Source organism: Alligator mississippiensis, chromosome 4, assembly GCF_030867095.1.
Source record: "Alligator mississippiensis isolate rAllMis1 chromosome 4, rAllMis1, whole genome shotgun sequence".
In the NCBI taxonomy this organism is placed as follows: domain Eukaryota; kingdom Metazoa; phylum Chordata; order Crocodylia; family Alligatoridae; genus Alligator; species Alligator mississippiensis.
In genome coordinates this window covers 217,277,075-217,283,487 of record NC_081827.1, presented here as the reverse complement: position 1 = coordinate 217,283,487, position 6,413 = coordinate 217,277,075, and positions in this window count along the sequence as shown.

Genomic DNA, 6,413 nt, shown 5'->3' with positions numbered 1-6,413 from the left:
CTCTCGGTACTTATTTGTATGAAACATTTAGATATGGCCTTCAATGTTGTGTAGTGACAAAAGGTTGTTGCTTTTTCTGGGTCAATCAATTTCCTGCTGTCCTCCATGCTGTTTTCTTCCTTAGATCAGGTCAGGGATGTGCATGAGGGCAAATTGTCTCCTGCAGAGTCCTGGGAATAAGGTCTGCAGCCATCTTCACCCTATAAGGGCAAGATGAAAGCCAATGTGATTAAGTGCAAGTTTTTGTGGCTATTGAACTCAATCAAGTGGTTCCTGTTCCCATAACAAGCAGTTGCACAAGTACATATCCTAGATGTGTTAAATTATTATTCATAAAGGTATGTAAATTAGCAGTTAAGCTTCTCCTGAGGGAGGCAGGAGGAAGAGGAGAAGCTGAAGTCCCCTGCCACATCCCCTTCTCATCCTCTGGGCCAGCTTACAGGGGGACATGGGGACTTCAGCTTCTCCTCTCCCTCCTTCCCCCTTCCCCTCAGCTGGCCCAGAGACAGAAGGGGACATGGCAATGGATTCCTGCCCTGCTTCCAGCTTGGGGGTGGGGGTAGAGCCAAGCCCCAGTACAGGCTGCTTGATCCTCCCAGCGTGCCCCACCTTAGGCTGAGAAGAGGAACTCTGTCCCCTTTTGTGCTGAGAAGTCAGGCTGCTGGGCAGCTGCCACTCCATCTGTGCTCAGGGCAGTGTCCAGAGGAATAAGCCCTCTGCTGCTGGGAGGGGGCTGGCTCAAGTGCAGACCAAGTAGCGGCTACTGATAGTAGGGCAGCAGGGAGGGAGAGGAGAAGCTGAAGTTCCCTGCCATGACCCCTTCTCATCCTCCGGGCCAGCTGTGAGGCGGACATGGTTCCCAGCTTTGGGGGCAGAGCCAAGCCCCACTGCAGGTTTATGCTCCCCACATCCCCTGCCAGCCTCAGCCAGCCCAGAGGCTGAGAAGGGGTTGTGGCAGGGGACTCCAGCCCTGCAGTGGTGGGGCGGAGACATGGCCAGACAAGGCCCCTTGTGGGGGCAGGGATGGGGTTATTCCTCTGTCCTCCAACGTCCTGGGGAGGGAACAGCAGGGGGCCTATTCCTGCACTGGGAATGAGCACAGCGGCGTTGTCAAGCAGACCCGGCTGCCTGTGGGGGTAGAGGGGAGATTGATTCTCCTCCCTACTCCCCTCTGCCTCAGGGACTGTGGTGCCCCACTGCTGCAGCAGTGAGGGGGGAGTGCCCGGCAGACTTGGCTGAGGTCTCTGGCAGTGGGATAGAGAGGGGAGAGTTAAACCCCTCCTTGGCCAGACCCCCACCTCTTCCTGTCCCTGCTTGAGCTGGGGAGCAGAGGGGTGGGGTCAGCCTGGCTGGGCTAAAGCAGAGAGCCCAGCCCAGAGAGCATGCCAGGATGCTGGGGGTCTCTGGTCTAAGTTAAACCAGCAGGGGGCCTGGGACAGACATTGCATAAACTGGTTTGAGCCATATCAGTTATTCAATCAGGTTTATCTCAAGCTGGTTTCAGCCATTTTGAAACTGGTTTATATGCACTGAATGTCTGTTCTGTTACAGGTTTAAACCAGTTTCTTATCACTTAAACTGGTTTATGTGTACTGTCTGTCCCTAGCCTAAGTCTTCAGAGAGGTAGGAGATAGTGTACGTTATCCTAGATACATGTCTAGAGCCATACCCTTTAAATGCATAGCCATCATTTGTGAAGCTGGTGTGACAGAATGTCCTAGATCCACTTATAAATTCATTTAGGTGCAAGAAGCAGCAAAGCAGATACAGATTAAGAATATTGCATTTTAGGATGTAAGTTTATAGACAGTAAGCAAATACCAGGTATATACCAGGCAAATACCAGAGAATAAGCAAATACCAGGTAAAACCTTGTAATGTAGTGATCTTCAAATTGCAGGTGCCTTCATTTGCTTCATATGTATTTCATATCACAGCAAGAATTACCATTTTGGCTGACTTGGTTTTTTCCCCTTGTTCCTGAATGTATGATTTGTTCAAAATTTAAAATGGCACTGGTTATACTAGAAAATGTGCTTAAGTACATTTACATGGCATGGCTCCCTGCTTTACTGTTATAAATTGTTCATAATATGTCTTCTCAGATATGCATCAAACACTTGCTGCATAGATGCATGTGATCTGTCTTTTCTCCTGAGAAATAATAATTGATTTTGGTTTACTTAGGTTACTGCAGTACAGTTTATTTTCTCAGCCCAACTAAGATTTATGCAGCAGCATACTCATACTATGAGGGATGAAGAATTTAATTTCTTAAGCGATAGAGGGTATGCAGTGCATTGCAGAGGTGGAATATATCTGTACGTTAAGATATGTCATAGAAATAGATCAAACACATTTATACTATCCTACTGAATTTGATGCTAATTGTGATAAGCTAGTAAAAACAGAGGCTTTCTCAGTTAAGAGATCAGCTTCACCACACAGACACAAAGAACACATTAGGAAAGTAAATGATGAATAGGGATCTTTTAACCATTTTTTTATTATTATTTTATGACTATAAGCCCTGTTGTGCAAATGTTCATAGTTCAATCCTGATCTTTTTAAATATATTCTGTAGTATTTGCTGAATACTAGCAGTGACTGTTGAATGACTATCAAACCATGGCTTCTTTGAATTGCTTGCTTTGTCTTTTGATAATTATTTGTGTGGTGGAGCTGCTCTGTCACATGTTTATATTCCTGCTTGCTTATGAAGTAATTAAAACACTTTAAACAGTGAACAATAATGAATAACATTTTTAGGTCTGAATTCTTCACACTAAAAGGGTGACTTAGATTTTATTACAACTTTTAACTATGTGACGATGGCCTGAATCTTTGGAATAAGTCATGATATGAACCTGTGAATCATGGAAAATTTAACTTCAGGGCATAAGTTCTTCTATGCAAAAATAATTGAAAAGGAATATTTTAATAATTTAAGCGGTTACAATTAGGGCTGTGCAAAGCTTCAGTTGCTGATTGGATTCAGCGGAGATTCAGCCCGATTCAGTGGCTGAGTCTCCAAATCTGAATCGAATCAAGAGACCCTTTAATCTCTCTGAATTGAATCGGAACCCTCTGAATTGATTCGGAGAGATTCAGTGATTTGATATAGAGCTTTAAATGTTTTTTCTACATACCTAAAGGTACCAGGTGGTACCTGGTGAATGCTGAGATGCTGGGGTGGATGGAGTGTCATATGGGAGGACAGGGTTGGGGGTCCACAGCACACTCGGCAGTGGACCCGGAGAAGCACTTCTGGTCCATTTCCAGGTTCGCCAGGGAGTGCACAGGGCCACCCCATGCACTCCCGTGAGACGCTTCATCTGCCCCGCCGTCGGAACATTCATGAGCCATGTCTGGTACCTCAAGGTATGTAGAAAAAACATTTAAAGCTGTATCTATGGCTGAATCACTGATTCTCCAAATCAGCATTGAGTCTTCAGATTCGGATTCAGCTGAATCGAAACAGGACAGTGATCCGAATCAACTAATCGAATCACTATCCCCGATTCAGGCTGAATCCCAATTGGATACGGCCCTTTCGCACACCCCTAGTTACAATAATGATAAAATAGAAGACCTAATGTACTGAGTTGAAGCAATTAATTTTTTTTGTGAGTCTCTATCACAGCCGTAGCTTCTTTCCACTTATGTTTTTTACATTGAATTGCATCATACAAAGAAACGCAGTATGTAGTTTTATAACAGATCCTCAGAAATGCTGAGTATCTACAGCTTTATTTTCTGTTAACCTCAGTGAGACTGAAGAATTCACTCTGCTACTGTGCAAGATGGCATTCCCAAATGGGCAGTCTTTTGGTTTCTTTCCTTTTTTTCCCAGACTGTTCATTTCCAAAACTGCTTATTTATTTATTTATTTGCCTTTGGCTACAGAAGCTTGTCTTCACTGCAGAACTTGCCTCGACTAAATTAACTTAAGTTGAATGTTTTACTGCAGTAGTGCTCAACCTATCTGGCCATGTGAGCTGCATGAGTAGCACAAGGTTAGTCCATGGGTGTAATCCAGCATGTAATGTGTGAGGCACAGAACTCAAAGCAAAGATTTGTTCCTACTCTTGTCATTAACATAATTCTTTGCCTGGCAATAGATACATGAAGAGCATCTGGAGGCATTTTAACAATGAATTATGGCATGTCTTGCAAAGGAGGTCATGCAGGCTGCCTGAAGACAGGGGCCAGCAGAGACAGTGGATTAGGGATTTAATAGCTGCAGAATTCCTCAACACTGGAGGTTCTAGAGAAGGAGCACAAGCACAAAGTAGTAGGACTACATTGTTGTGAAGACTTAGGTTGCCTGCAGGCTGAGGGGATTATTTTTAGGTGGCATCTCTGTTGAAGTGCTATAGAAGCAGCACTGGGAATAGGCATAGTAGGAACATAACTGCCATGTACTGGGTCAGACCATTGGTCCATCTTGTCCAGTATCCTGTGTCACACAGTGGCAGAAGGTGGATGCTGAAAGGATGAGTGAACAGAATATAACCAGTAGGCCTGTGTGAATAGGGAAATATTTGATTCAGATCCAGCCAATTCGGAGGACTGAGATTCAATTCAGGGATTTGGATCACTGTCCCGAATCGGTTCAGTCAAATTGGCTTTGGAAGATTTGGCACTGATTCAGAGAGATTTGGTGATTCGGCCATAGACTATAATGGGAATCACTGTAAAACCTAGAACTTTGTCAATTTTTGGCAGATTTGGATGAAAACAGCAGGAATAATAGCTCTTTCTGAGGGCATAAGGTCTGTCAAGTTTCACAGAGATAAGTGCAGAGGTTTCTGGGAAATTGCACCTCAAACTGTTCAAAGCAAAACTTGTGACAGGTGTGACTTTGTGTGCATGTTAAGGTGCAGCGGGATAAAAACAGCAGGGATGGTAGCCTGTAACTAGGGGCCTTCCTGGTGCTGGTTAGATCTCTGCCCACCCACCTGTTTCTGAACCAGCCCCCCACCCCTCTTTTGCTCAGGCAGAAAGCTCACAAAAGGGACAGAAAGGCTTCAGAGAGAGGCTTTTATGCTTTTTCTACATCCCTCCCCCAGAGCAGTGTGATTGGAAGAGGACATCACAGTCACTGGCCAGCTATTAATGTCAGTCTTTCCCCCCCTGCTCCCCGTCCCGCATCTCAGTTTTTGTTTCCCTGCAAGACTGCCTTCCAAATCATTTTCCAAATCGTTTCTGAATTGATTTGGAGACTCCGAATTGATTCAGGGGAGGGAGGGGGTTGTCTCCCGATTCAATTTGGATTTGGTGATTCTGCTTCCGAATTGGGCCAAATCTTCTCCAGATTGAATTGGCAACCAAAGCTTCACACACCCCTAATAACCAGGGTTTTTTTCCATTGTTCCTCTTCCACTTGTAGCATCCAGCATTTAGGCCAGGTACAGACTGTACACTTTTACTAGGGTAAGTGATTGGAAATGGGTTTATACCCATTACAGAACAGAAGTTTAGCAAACAAAATCTACCCATACCCATAACAGAATAGAAGTTTGGCACATACAAACTGGTTTAAAAATGGTGAGCCAAGTCTAAGATTTGCCCCCCTCTTCCCGCAAATGTGTGTTTTGCACGCTACTGATCTAAATGATGCTGCTTACAGAAAACCACATAACTTAGGTTGATTATGCATCAGGTTTTCTGAATATCTGTACCTAGCCCCAGTGTCTAGGAAGTTCTGATTCAGAGGGTGTGCCATTAACTCCCATGCTCAAGCTGTTAATAACTAAAGACTTGAGTTAGTTTTTAAGTAAAAATGTATTGCGATAGTTTTGTTGTTTAGTGCCTCCTCCCCTCCCCCTCCTTTCACCAACTCCTGTACAGATACTCATCACTGCTTTAGTGTTGCTTGAATGATAAGCAGAACTTCCTGCTTAGTAGCAATGATTTACACTTGTCTAAGGCACTCTCTACTGCTTTGGGCTCTTCACTGCCCCTTCCACTCAGGGTATTTGAAGTCCAAGTCCTCATGCAGCTCTTCAGATGCTGGTTCTAACTCCAAAGCCTAGATACAGTGCCTTATAGATCAGGAATAACTGGCTTTGGACTCCAGGAATTTAAGCGTTCTTAGAAATCTTTCTGGATACAGGCCTCTCATCTCTCCAATTCTTTGTGGCTTCAAGTAGTTGTTTTTTGGAGCTTCCTCTTTGTCCTGGACTTCATGTCAAATTTCCTCTTCTTACCTTCTTGGAGTTCCTGAAGGTGTGCAGGAGAAAAGAGTCTTTGCATATGATGTGTACTGATGCATATGATGATGACTGATGTGTACTTAGAAGCTTCCTGATTCTGCCTGTGGGCTGTGGACCTTATAGCCTTACATTAAGGGGAATGGGAGAGAAGTAATTCCACAATGGAGATTCCTGGGCTGCTGAACCATGACACTA